Genomic DNA, 14392 nt, shown 5'->3' with positions numbered 1-14392 from the left:
TCGTTAGTTATTTTCTGGTTAATTCTTACTTTCATTGGTTCGTTCACTTGTTCAATCGTCTATTAGTTTGCTCGTTCAATCATTCGTTCGGTAAATAGTTGGTGCGTTCCTCCATTTCCTGTTTCGTTTGCCCATTCAGTTGTTAGTTCCTTCCTTCCTTCCTTCCTTTGGAAATTATCGTCGATGTTTTCCGCGCGCTTTTTTCTCCCTGCGAATGTACTTCATTCATGCCACCGACGTCAATGTAACCATCGCGGTCTTATCGCTGTCATTTCTTAATCTTGTGGCTGTCCTGTTTAGCGTATGGGTGTGATCATCTACGAGCAACTTTCGCCATGTCGTCGTCGGTGTCGTTCCTTATTTTATTGTCTTAGTTATTGTGCAGTCTTTGTCACAGCCACGTAGTCACCACCATTCTGACGTCATAATCAAGCTTCGTCGCAGTCGTCACCGCTGCTGCCGTGTCGTCGTTTTGCCGCGGTGGTTTTCGTGACACCATTGTAGTTTTCGTGTTATCGCTGGCACCCTGACGTCCTCGTCATTTTTGTCGCGCTTCATCGGCACGCTTCAATGTTGTACAGTTGTCACCGCACCACTGTCTTCTCACTGTCTCTCTTTCACACGCATACACGGACGCGAACACACACAATTTGCTGCCTGACAAAGAGGATGATGCATTTGGTAGCCCCTTACTGATCTATTAGGGTGTGAGATCTTTATGCAGGTAGTCTGCTTCACACACAGTGGAGTGTAGCGTAATCATAATGCAAACCATATATATAAACAGTTTACTAGGAGCAGCTTTGATAAGTGTACGCCATTGGTTGGTCAATTGCTAAGATGCGAGTATAAATCAATGCGACGCTTTCTCGCCTTCCCTGCCAAGGCAGGCGTGAGCACTACTGCTGCTGTGTTGGTCAGTATCCCGGCGGACTGATTTTTGTATGTATATGAGAAGGCTATATGTGCGCCGAATTCAAGTCAAAGTGCGTGGACTTGTATAACCCTTTCAGGCTGATCGGCAATGTAGTGTCAGTAAGCGCACCTCTGTTATACGTAATAAAAATAATTCCTGCATAAAGCCTTGATATATATCTGAACGTAAGTAACTCGGAAGCACAACAGATGTCCTAATCAATCAGCACATTATGATCAATTGATTTTTAGTGCACTTGATTTTCCTTGAATTCGCCGTCCGGTATGTTCCACTGGGTGTCTGCAAATTTGTTTTCTATCATGCATAATAGTTATGTGCCATTGTTTACATGAGCGGTACATAATCTTAACTGTATGTAAATATGTCATAGTAATTTGGGGCGACTGACACGTAGCAAGTTGTAACACTGCGTGACCATACGGGAAACAAAATTGTGCTCCGGACTATGCATTACCATTTTCTACTTCATTCCTTTTGATATGCACTGTTGGCTTTTTTATATACATCAATTATATATGTGCTATATTTAAAACAATATCAGCTGATAGGCAGTTCAAGCATTTAGTCTCAGCTGTTTACCTTGCTACTCCAGAAACTACGCTGTCCTAGTCAATTCTTGACTCCTTGTACTTACATTGTACTAACGTTCTTGGGAATGTAAAACTGCTGATAGAAATATTTACGACTGGGGCTCGTTGGTAATATACTACATGCTACAAATATACAAGCATACATATACTACAAACATGTAGTGCATACATGGACTTGTAGCGGCAGCAGCATCGGCGTCGCACGAGAGTTGACGCAAACGCTCGCGTCTACACGAGGCTCGAGCGGCTGGCGCGTTCCGGCGCGGGCTAGCGTTCCGAAGATCATTAAAAAGAATGCTACACTAAGCGACGGAGTGTTGGTTTTTCCTCTCCTGCGAGAGCCCGATACTTTGACGGTCTACGTGGTCGCTCGTCGCCACAGTTTGGTGACCCGGACGTGATATTGCCATACGCTCCTGTGGTAGAGACGACCATGGACCAGATCAACGCTACGAGAGCTCAAGGCCAGAACCCTTCCGAGGAACGTGGTGAGCCCTCCTGTTCCGCCATCGCTGTTCGCCTCCCACAGTACTGGGACCAGCATCCTTCGGCGTGGTTTCTTCAGGCCGAAGCGCAATTTCAAGTCGCTGGTATCCGCTCTCAAGCCTCGAAGTTCCATTACGCCGTCGCAGCGCTCTCGCCCGCCGCCATTGACGAGGTAGCAGATTTGTTGAACTCCCCATTGTCTGCCGCCGCCTATGACGATCTCAAGGCAGCACTGCTACAGCGCACAGCAGCTTCACAGCGTTCTCGCATCCAGCAGCTTCTGTCCGCTGAAGAACTCGGCGACCGACGCCCTAGTCAACTTCTTCGCCGAATGAGCCAGCTGCTCGGAAACAACGCGAGATCCATCGACGACACGCTGTTGCGCGAACTGTTTTTGCAACGACTCCCGGCTAACGTGCAGATGGTCCTGGCGACAGCCTCTACCATGGACCTTACCGGACTTGCCGCTTTGGCCGACAAAGTCATGGAAGTAGCCACCCTAACCATCGCAGCCACGTCACCATCTCCGGGTGACAATACAACCGCTCTGCAAACTCTTCCCTGCTCTTCCGCAGTGCACTCTCCGCTCGACTCCTTGTGTGAGCGCCTGGAACGCATCATCAGTGGAGCGGAGCATCGCCGCACGTCTCGTCGCCCACGCAGCCGTAGATCCAGCAGATCAAGACGCACGGGCACTCGCAATGAAGCCTCAACTACAACGCCTGGCGTTTGCTACTACCACCGCCGTTTTGGAAACGACGCTCGTCACTGTCGGCGTCCCTGCGCTTGGCAGGGAAACAGGCCGGCCGACCTCTAACGGCGACGAGTGGTCCGGCCCAGCACACAAGTCGCCTTTTCTACGTGACGGACAGAGTTACGGGACAACGATTTTTAGTCGACACAGGTGCTGACGTCAGCATTCTACCCGCCCAGCACTCCGACCGAAAAGCGACACCTGTCTCGTTTTTGCAAGCCGTCAATGGCACCAGGATTCCAGTTTTCTCGTCACGCTCCGTCATGCTAAACCTTGGCCTTCGACGAGCGTTCCGCTGGATTTTCCTGGTTGCAGACGTCCGTCATGCAGTCATTGGAGCAGACTTCTTGCATAACTACGGACTCCTTGTGGACATCCAACGACGCCGTCTCATCGACTCCGTGACCCAGCTATCCGTTCCCGGCGTCCCATCATCAGGCACATCGCCCATAGCGCCTATTTCTGCCATGTTGGACGAACCTTTCGCCGCGCTCCTACGCGAGTTTCCCACTTTGACGCGCCTACCGGACTGGACGCAACCGGTGCAACATGACGTGTGCCATCACATCGTCACCTCCGGCCCACCGGTCTACTTCCGACCCCGGCGTTTGTCCCCGGAGAAACTCAAGATCGCTCGCGCGGAGTTCGAACACATGCTGCAACTTGGCATCATCCGCCCTTCTTCCAGTAACTGGGCATCACCACTTCACATGGTGCCTAAGAAGACGGGCGACTGGCGCCCCTGCGGCGATTACCGGGCACTAAACAACGTCACAGTTCCTGATCGCTACCCTCTACCGAACATTCAGGACTTCACGGTAGCGTTACACGGTGCGACGATCTTTTCTAAGATCGATCTCGTTCGCGCCTACCATCAACTACCGGTCGCTGAAGAAGACATTCCCAAGACCGCCATCACCACACCCTTCGGTCTTTTCGAATTTCTCCGCATGCCTTTCGGTTTACGGAACGCGGGCCAATCTTTTCAGCGCTTCAGCGATTCCGTCACCCGAGGTTTGCCTGTCGTTTTTGCATACATTGACGACCTCCTCGTGGCAAGCTCTTCGGCCGAAGAACATCTTCACCACTTGCGGTTGTTGTTTTCACGCCTTGCCAGTAAAGGAATTGTCATCAACGCCGCCAAGAGTGAATTCGGTCAAACCGAACTCGAGTTCCTCGGTCATATCGTCGACGCTAACGGCATTCGACCTCTGCCGTCCAAGATTCGCGTCATCGAAAACTTTCCCCGACCGACCACACTCACCAAGCTTCGCCAATTTCTCGGATTCGTCAATTTCTACCGCCGATTCATTCCCGAGTGCGCACGACTTATGGCTCCGCTAGACGCTATCCTGGTAAACAAGCGCAAACAAGTGCTTCAGTGGACTGAAGAGGCCGCAGACGCTTTCGCAAAAGTCAAGTCTGCCCTCGCCGACGCCACGCTGCTTAGACACCCAAAGCCAGACGCACCCACTGCCATCATGACCGACGCTTCAAATACCGCCGTTGGTGCCGTTCTGCAGCAATTCATCGACAATGAGTGGCATCCACTCGCTTTTTTCTCCAAGAAACTGAAGCCTGCGCAGTCCCGCTACAGCGTTTTCGGCCGTGAATTACTCGCTGTTTACCTGGCTATCAAGCATTTTCGCCATTTCCTCGAAGGCCGTGCATTCACCGTTTTGACTGACCACAAGCCCCTTGTGCACGCAACGAATCGTTCGGCGTCCTGTTACTCGCCCCGCGAGATTCGACAGCTTTCCTACATCTCCGAGTTTACAACAACGTTCCGCCACATCAAGGGCACCGACAACATTCCAGCTGACGTTCTGAGTCGTGTCAATGTCGTTTCCACGTTGACATCGGAACCTTTCATCATCGAGGCCGACTTACTCGCCAGTCAACAGCGTGACGACACTGAACTTCGTACACTCCGGAATTCGCCAACGTCCCTGCAATTGGAAGACGTCGTTGTGACCCCAGATGGTACGTCCATCGTCTGCGACACTTCTAACGACACACCCAGACCATACATTCCGGCATCCCTTCGCAGACGTCTATTCGAAACCGTGCACAACCTGTCGCACCCTGGCATACGCGCGACACAGAAGCTTCTTTCCAGTCGTTTCGTTTGGCCTCGGCTAAACGCGCAAGTTCGCGATTGGGTTCGCTGCTGTTTGTCATGTCAACGTTCGAAGATCCAGCGTCACCCCATTCCGCCTGCCAAATCTTTTCTTCCACCAGATGCTCGTTTCGACACCGTACACCTGGACCTCGTCGGCCCTCTCCCACCTTCGAAAGGTTACTGCTACATATTGACATGTATCGACCGTTATACACGATGGCCAGAAGCTACACCTATATCAGACATCTCCGCACCCACTGTTGCAGCAGCTTTCGTGTCTACCTGGATCGCAAGGTTCGGCTGCCCATCCACAATCATCACAGATCGCGGTCGACAGTTTGACTCAGCGCTCTTCAACGAGCTACTCAAACTACTCGTAACGACACGTTTTCGCACAACTGCTTACCACCCGCAGTCCAACGGACTAGTTGAACGTTTTCACCGGCATCTCAAGGCCTCCCTTATGGCACATGAATCACCGGAGAAGTGGGTCCTACATTTACCTCTCGTCTTGGCATCAGAGCCAATGGAAGCGAGGCATGCAAGCATAGCATGATCTGCAGGCAAAAAATAAAAAAAATAATGGAGAAATATAATGTTATATGTCATCCATTCCGAGGTACTATAACTATTTATGCGATAGCGCACCTTATACCATGATCCCGCGTGAGGAAAACCAACTGGCATAAATATTGTTACGTAAGAAGACGCAAATGAAAAGCTATATACAAGTATATTTACAACGTAATACGCCGCACTTGGCCAAGAGGCAACAGCCCGCGCTAACCTCCAATCGTTGTCGTCGTCTTCTTACTGCTCGCCCCTTCGTCATCGGTAATACTATTCCGTAGCACTACCCCCGGCGGCAAAAGCGCCGTCCCGGAGCGACTAAAGGCCGGACTTGGAAACAGTGTAGTAGGCCTTGAGCCTACTGACGTGCACGACATCACTAGGTGCCACAGTAGATGACGAGGTTGAGCTCACAGGGGCAATTTCGTACGTCACAGGCGTCACCTGGCGCAGCACGCGGTAGGGCCCTGTGTATCGCGAAAGGAGCTTTTGTGAAAGTCCGACGTGACGAGAGGGCGACCACAAGAGCACGAGCGCACCAGGCGAAAACTGTACGTCACGGTGGCGGGCGTTGTACTGACGCTGCTGAGTGGTTTGCGAGTCCGTCAGTCGAGCACGGGCAAGCTGGCGTGCATGGTCGGCGAGAGCGATGGCGTCGCGCGCATACTCGCTTGTTGAGATCGAAGCAGGAGGAAGTGCCGTGTCAAGGGGCAAGGTCGGTTCGCGACCGTAGAGCAGATAAAAGGGAGAAAATCCGGCGGTGTCGTGCCGGGAAGAATTATAAGCGAATGTGACGTAAGGAAGGGCAATGTCCCAGTCGCGGTGGTCCTTGGAAACGTACTTTGACAGCATATCGGTAAGAGTACGGTTTAACCGCTCTGTCAGGCCATTGGTTTGAGGATGGTATGAGGTAGTCAGCTTGTGTTGAGTGGAGCAGGAACGTACAATGTCAGCGATAACTTTCGAGGGGAAGTTACGACCACGGTCAGTGAGCAGCTGTCGCGGGGCGCCATGAAGTAAGATAATGTCACGCAAGAGAAAGTCAGCGACGTCAGTGGCGCAACTGGTAGGTAGAGCCCGCGTGATAGCGTATGGGGTGGCGTAATCAGTTGCGACGGCTACCCATTTGTTCCCAGAGGATGACGTGGGAAACGGACCGAGGAGGTCTAATCCAACACGAAAGAACGGTTCCACAGGGACAGTGATCGGCTGGAGATGACCGGCAGGTAGCACCTGAGGTGTTTTCCGACGCTGGCAGGTATCACAGGCAGCAACATAGTGTCGCACGGAGCGAGCGAGACCAGGCCAATAGAAGCGGCGGCGGACGCGGTCGTACGTGCGGGTTACGGCAAGATGTCCTGCAGTAGGTGCGTCATGCATCTCAAAGAGCACAGTCTGTCGTAGATGTTTTGGCACGACAAGAAGAAGATCAGATCCGTCAGGGAGTAAGTTCCTTCGGTACAGAATGCCGCCCTGGAGGACATATCGGCGAACGGATGCGTCGGTAGGTGTAGAGCGCAGACGCTCGATGAGTACTCGCAGCGATAGGTCTCGGTACTGCTCATCGGCGATGTTAGCGAAGGCAGACAGAGAAAATGCCGTCGGCGGTACTACTGTCGGCGTCGTCAGGCTCGTCTACCGGGTAGCGAGACAGGCAGTGAGCGTCCTTGTGTAGTCGGCCAGATTTGTAGGTGACAGAGAACGAATATTCTTGGAGGCGTAAGGCCCAGCGACCAAGTCTTCCTGAAGGGTCTTTCAATGAGCATAACCAACAAAGCGCGTGATGGTCTGTGATAACGGAAAAGGGTCGGCCATATAAGTATGGGCGGAACTTCGCAACCGCCCAAACTAGGGCCAGACACTCACGCTCAGTGATGGAATAGTTGCGCTCCGCGGGTGAGAGGAGCCTGCTGGCGTAAGCGATAACACGGTCGTTGCCGCGCTGGCGTTGTGCCAGTACTGCGCCAATTCCGTGACCGCTCGCATCAGTACGAACTTCGGTAGGCGCAGAAGGATCGAAATGGGCCAGAACGGGAGGCGTTGTGAGAACGTCGATTAGATGCGAGAATGCAGAGGCCTCGTTATCGCCCCACTGGAAAGGGGCGTCTTTTTTCAAAAGCTCGGTTAGTGGTCGTGCTATGGCCGCGAAATTTTTCACGAAACGGCGGAAGTAGGAACAAAGGCCGATGAAGCTGCGCACATCCTTGACACACTTCGGAACAGGAAAGTGCGTAACAGCATGGATCTTGCCTGGGTCCGGTTGCACTCCGTTCGCGTCAACGAGATGCCCAAGGACGGTAATCTGGCGACGGCCGAATTGGCACTTCGATGCGTTCAGTTGCAGACCGGCGCGACGAAAAACGTCCAGGACTGCCGAGAGGCGCTCGAGGTGCGTAGCGAACGTTGGGGAGAATACTATGACGTCGTCCAAGTAGCACAGGTATGTGGACCATTTGAAACCGTGAAGAAGGGAGTCCATCATGCGTTCAAAAGTGGCAGGAGCGTTACAGAGACCAAACGGCATCACTTTGAATTGATAAAGACCGTCCGGAGTTACAAAGGCAGTCTTCTCGCGGTCGAGATTGTCCACAGCAATCTGCCAGTAGCCGGAGCGGAGGTCCATAGAAGAGAAGTAGCGAGCACCATGGAGGCAGTCAAGGGCGTCATCGATCCGAGGTAGGGGATACACGTCCTTTTTGGTAACCCTGTTAAGGTGCCGATAATCCACGCAAAAGCGCCATGAGCCATCCTTCTTTTTTACCAGTACAACCGGTGACGCCCATGGACTACATGACGGTTCTATGATGTTATTGGCAAGCATTTTGCGAACTTCAGCGTGAATAACTTGACGCTCAACCGGTGACACTCGATACGGGCGGCGATGAATAGGAGGGGCATCGCCGGTATTAATGCGATGTTTAACAGTTGTAGTTTGGGCCAAAGGACGATCGTTAAAGTCAAAAATATCGTTGTAGGAAAACAGAACGCGGTAGAGCTCACGAGCGTGCTCGGACGGCATGTCGGGCGCAATCATTTTCTGTAGGTCGGCGATGGTGCAAGTTGTCGACTGAGATGGTAGAGGAGGATCGGCTGAATTTCTGTCTACCTCAATAGATGCTATTGAGTGATCTTCGAATGAGCAAAGCTGGGCCAGAGACATCCCGCGTGGCAGCACTTGTGTCGTCAAGCCAAAATTGACCACTGGCAGGCAGACGCAATTAGCCGTAATAGATAAAACGGTATGAGGTACCGTGATCCCGTGTGTAAGGAGGACGTCTTGTATAGGAGCCGCGATATAGTGACCGTCGGGCACTGGTGGGGATGACACTAGGTCAACGTAAGTCAGTGCCGTAGGCGGCAAGCGAACAAAGTCGACGGAACTGAGGCGACTGGGGTGTGGTTCAGCGGGATCCAGAACAGGCAGGTCAAGGCGGAGAGTACTGGCGGAACAATCAATGAGAGCAGAATGTGCGGAGAGGAAGTCTAAGCCGAGGATGATGTCGTGGGGACAGTGGGCGATGACTGTGAATAGCACGACTGTTGAGCGATCGGCGAAGGAGACGCGGGCGGCACACATGCCAATTACGGGGGCTGTTCCGCCATCGGCGACACGGACAACAAGCGTCGTGGCGGGCGTGATTATTTTTTTCAGGCGGGTACGAAAGTCCGCGCTCATTACCGACAAATGCGCCCCAGTGTCTATAAGAGCAGATACAGGAACACCGTCGACTTGCACGTCAAGAAGGTTCAGATGAGTGGGCAACGTCAGTGGAGGATTTGGCGGCGTAGGGAGCAATGCAGCGTCACCTCGAGGCGCTGCATCATTCAGTTTTCCGGCTGGGAGCGGCGTCCGAAGGGAGTCGGCGAAAAGGAGCTACGGGGCTGGGGAGAGCGAGATTGTCGTCCTTGGGGTGAAGGTGAACGAGAATAGGGGCGGTTCGGCGCAGGAGAGTCAGTGGCGGCATTATCGGAGCGTGCGGCATAAGGACGAGAAGGGCCACCCGAGGGGCGAGAATAGGCAGTATAAGCAGACCGAGTCGGGGAAGTCCAGCGACTTCGGCAGTGCCGAGAAATGTGCCCGATGCGACGGCAGTGAAAACAAATGGGCTTGTCGTCAGCAGTGCGCCATTCAGCTGGGTTGCGGAAACGTGGTGGGTAAGAGGCTGCGGGACGGGGCGGAATCGAAGAAGCCGGATGGGTATCAGGGTGATGGGCCAAGCAGATGGTGTGAAGGCCCATGTTTTCAAACTCCTGGCGGACAACTGCCTGGATCAGGGAAACCGTGACTGCCGGTGCGTTGGTGGGGCTGGAGTCGAAGGCAGCCGCATAGGCGGCCTCAATCTCACGCCGAACGATCTTGGTAATATCGCCGGTGTTGTTGGGACGAGGAGCGTCGGCACAGGAAGAAGTCGCTGGGGTGTTGGGCAAACGGGCAAACTGCTGATCGATACGTCTGCTTTTAGCGAGTTCCAGGCGGCGGCACTCTTTGATAACAGCATCCACCGTCGCGACGTTGTTGAATACGAGCAAGTTGAAGGCGTCATCGGCAATGCCTTTGAGGATGTGGGATACCTTGTCTGACTCAGGCATGTGTGCATCAACTTTGCGGCACAGAGCCAGGACGTCCTGAATGTACGTGACACAGGGCTCTGTTGACGTCTGCACACGGCCGGAAAGCGCCTTCTGCGCGGCAAGTTTGTGACCGTAGGGGTTGCCGAACAAGTCTCGGAGCTTGTGCTTGAACGAATCCCAACTGGTGAGCTCCTCTTCGTGCGTCCGAAACCAAACTCGAGGTGTGCCACCGAGGTAAAAGACTACGTTGGCGAGCATGATAGTAGGGTCCCACCGGTTATTGCGGCTGACGTGTTCGTACAGGCTGATCCAGTCGTCGACGTCGTCCCCATCTTTGCCCGAGAATACGCCAGGATGACGAGGAGCAGGGAGAGAGATGTAGGTCGTCGAAGTGGCAGGAGGGGTCGGAGGCGGCTGAGTCGAATTGTCATCGCCGGGAGCCATGAAGCTAGGCTCGACGTACCGTCCACTGCGAAGCTCCGTGACGAGGTACAGGGAACGTCCACCTCCACCAGATATGTTACGTAAGAAGACGCAAATGAAAAGCTATATACAAGTATATTTACAACGTAATACGCCGCACTTGGCCAAGAGGCAACAGCCCGCGCTAGCCTCCAATCGTTGTCGTCGTCTTCTTACTGCTCGCCTCTTCGTCATCGGTAATACTATTCCGTAGCAATATTATGGAATGCTCCATTGAGGTTTACGAGGAAAAATAAACGATATCTGCTTTCGTCTCGAGTATTTGTCGCATAATGTCCCTGCGTATTGCTTAACCTTATCACATTTGTTCGTCTGGTTACTCGTAGCACCCCATTCAGTCTATCAGAGAACATGACCGTAATATGAAAAAAGGAAGGCATATCTAAATGGGAAAAAAAAGCAGTCAACATCACTATCAGCCTGTTATTCCCATAACCCCTGTCTTGCACCACCATCTTTTACCTGCCAACTTTCTAACTTTATCACTCACCTAACCACGCGCAGGGCTCGATTGCACTTATCCTCACTTGGCACACATTGTGCAATTCTAATAAACCACCGCTTACCTGCCCTAGGCATTAATTGGCCTGCCCAGCTCCGTCTTTTCCTCTTAATGTCAACTAGAATATCAGGCTAACCTTGTTTTATTTCTAATCTACACCACTATTTTCCTCTCCCGGAACGTGACACTGAACATTTTCCTTCTCAAGGTTCTTTGCTAATGTCAAAGCTGCTCAATATATTAGCGCCTGCAGAATGCAAATGTTGAACACATTTCAATGATACCGGTCAGCTGCGAGTCATGATTTCGTAATTCGTGCCGTTGGCCCAGCCGATTTTATTTTCCTGTAAATTTTCTTCTGATGATCATTGTTACCTTTGAGTTATTGGCCTTGATATAGGTATTTTTTCACCGATTCTCGTGGCTAGCTGCCACTCGCGAATATTCATTCTGTTTCTAGGCAAATGAATTACTTTACTTTCTTTACTATTAATATTACTTTACTATTAATATTCAAACTTACTCTTGCATTGTGCAGTCTCGGTCTTGTTACAGAGGTCATACCTTGCGTGTAACGCCAAATCGCATAAGAAAGAAAAGCCTGGTAAGGTTTTTGCGGATAACTAGGCGTTCTAACAAGACCCATCGCAAGCACCGCATTCTTATACGTGGGATCCCCATAGGTGAATTTTATTACATTTGACAGTAAATCGTCAGATATCACGTAGGCAAGACTGCACCCTGCGATAAGCAAAGGTCGAATGAGCATCAGCCAAATGTTAGAATATATTCTTGGCGTCCAGTTTTCACGCTTACAGCAATCGCCTAAAGTTAAAAGAACCTGAAATCTTGCATAAGAATAATAATAATAATAAGGATGATTGAGATGACGTAAAAAAGATACGACGGTTGGGTTTGTCATGCTATAGTAGCGCATGATACCACTTGTGGTATAACATAGGGAATCACGTTATCATGGAGTAAATAGCCTATAGGTCCTTCTGCACCTCCTCGAATTGCAGTTCTTTCGCTTTGATTTTCCTGTCTGATGATACATAATATTTATCCTGGCCTTTTCATAACAGCTTCGTTTGTTGAGATTTGACGCTATGTTCGAGTGCTTCGCTTTCGTTTCCCTGTTTTTCTTTTACTGTCCTTCATTTGTTGGCAATCAGCCGATTAAAACCTTACCATAAAACACCATGGCCCTTACGCTTGCATTTCAGCTGGGGATGCTGTATATGGGGCTACGTAAGTGAATGACTCATCGAGGCGCAGAACGCCAGTAGTTCGGGATGAATATGTGGGGCGATCATACCGTATCTGTGCGTGTATACGGCCGAAAACGTTTCTAGCACTGTGGCCAGCTAGCGATTTCGTGGTGAATAGAATAGACGTTCAAGGTTTCATGTCCTCTTTCAACGTGCTTCTCACATACGTGTGCGATGCCTTTTCATTTTTTTCTTCATCGGTGCCGAGAACGAACAGAGCGAGATCGACGTGGTCGTGTCTTCCACGCATCTGTCGGCCAAAGACGATGCTGGCATTTCCTGAGTCATCTATAGGTCAAGCGTGGGAGTCAGCACTACAATACAACGCGTAGCCGGACTATGTGATGGGGTCAGGAAGGTGAGCGCAAGGAAAATATGACATCGCGCGATGTAGTCTTTCCATTGCCTTTCGCTGTGACCATTGCCTGTGACACAACTTCATGCAAACTATGCTTTAGTACGCCTGTGCTCCTGTAATTCTTATCAATGAAGCGTGAATAAGGCGCTGTAAATGTATATTTCAGCAGATTCTTTTATTAAGAAATAGTCGAGAAAAAATTTAACTAGCACAGCCTACAATATATTCCACCTGAATAATGTTATCACTACAAAAAACAGCAAACTGGGTGAACTGAAATTATCCAGTAAAGCAGTGCATCATGAACTGGGGAGGAAGGAAATAGCAGAAGTGGGCTTTCTGACAAGCGAAAGTTAATGGGAAAGCAGAGAGTGAAAGCATCTGCGTCATTCACAGCATATATCTGGCTCGGCTGTCAAATAAACTTTCAATTATCTGCCATAGGTGGCCTTTATTTTTTTACTCTGTTGTGCTTGCGGTTTCAATGGCTATATTTACCACTCCAGAATGCCAGTAGTAGTAGTAGAAGAAGTCTTGTCTATGTACTTCAACTTTTATCCTATAGTCTCTAGTAAAAATTATTATATCTACCCACTACAGCGTACCTCATAATCCCCTAGTTACATATTCGATTATGTACAGATTGATTTCATGTGCCGTTGCGTACGTGCTGTCCTTTAATCAGTACCCTTGACGCCAACTTGCGTCGCTGGGAAGTTCTGGCGGCCTGGTGTCTTGCAGCCTGCCCTGTGCACCCGGTAGCCAAGCCTTCTAGTAGGACGGGGTCTGGGAGCGCGTCGTGCTGTCTTCGTGGCCAGCTGTTCGAGCAGCCTGGTGTACTGATGCCCACCCTGTGGATCCACTTACCAGCTGACCTAGCGAGCTGGTGTCTCGATGCGCACCCTGCTAACCAGATCTTCTTCTTCGAACCAGCTGAGGCCAGTCTTCTTGTCGCTGCCTAGGCTTCTGATCAGAAAGTCACGCTACCGTTACGGAATCACAGGTGGCAAAAGTGTTTTCTAACACAATTTCTTTATAAAAAAAAAGAAAGTTGGGCGAGTTCACATACGCAAATTTAGCATGTGTGTGTACTTAGTTCTACACTCGCTGTTTAATATGTCCCATTACTTTGTATTTAAAGATTGTCTTTAGAGTGTAATAGCAGGTTGATTTCGCGTTGGCTGCCATTTTGTGAATAACAGTACATGGGGTAGCGCGAGTGAGTGGTCACATGTCTTCCTAAATAACTTTAGCCTTTAGCACGTGAACGAAACTCGTACCACTTTTCCGATGACGCCAAGAATTTGATCGATTAATTCTCGCTGCTCATTTACGTAGGACTACCCCTTGGCTTTTGGTTCAAAGAGCATGGGACGTACAGCCGGGTCAAGTTCCGCGTCCTTGCATACGAGGTAAACACAATCCGTGCGACTGTTTTCAATTACACTTGATCAACCTATGGTGTGGCAACCACGCGAATTACCTTACGGTGCTCTTTGCTGTAACCGCTTTCTCTATCGTGCTTGTGAAGTAGGCGTATCTGTAGTTAGACAGACGCACTACATCTATTTGTTCAGCGCAGCACATCATTGAATTTGATGGCGCATACTTGAATGAAATAATCTGTTCGTTCCTCTATCCAAAACACAATTCAAAATTTGCTGATACAGTATTCTAGGAATACTGCAGGCAGCTTTACATTTGCAGACGCTTCACGTTTTTTTTATTGTTCCTCTCGTGAAGGCAT

General features: G+C 50.5%; 1 long non-coding RNA gene across 1 annotated transcript in view; it reads left to right on the top strand.

The window, feature by feature from the left end:
* The window catches only part of LOC135911925 (uncharacterized), a 35820-nt gene extending 22179 nt beyond the window's left edge, over positions 1 to 13641 (top strand). The window contains exon 3 of the long non-coding RNA XR_010567506.1: positions 13387 to 13641. This is a non-coding gene — a long non-coding RNA (uncharacterized lncRNA). The remainder of the gene's footprint in view (positions 1 to 13386) is intronic.
* The last annotated feature ends 751 nt before the right edge of the window (positions 13642 to 14392 follow it).

This window comes from Dermacentor albipictus, chromosome 9, assembly GCF_038994185.2.
Source record: "Dermacentor albipictus isolate Rhodes 1998 colony chromosome 9, USDA_Dalb.pri_finalv2, whole genome shotgun sequence".
Taxonomy (NCBI): domain Eukaryota; kingdom Metazoa; phylum Arthropoda; class Arachnida; order Ixodida; family Ixodidae; genus Dermacentor; species Dermacentor albipictus.
Note: the sequence above shows the minus strand (reverse complement) of the source record. Positions and strands in the feature narration are given on the sequence as shown.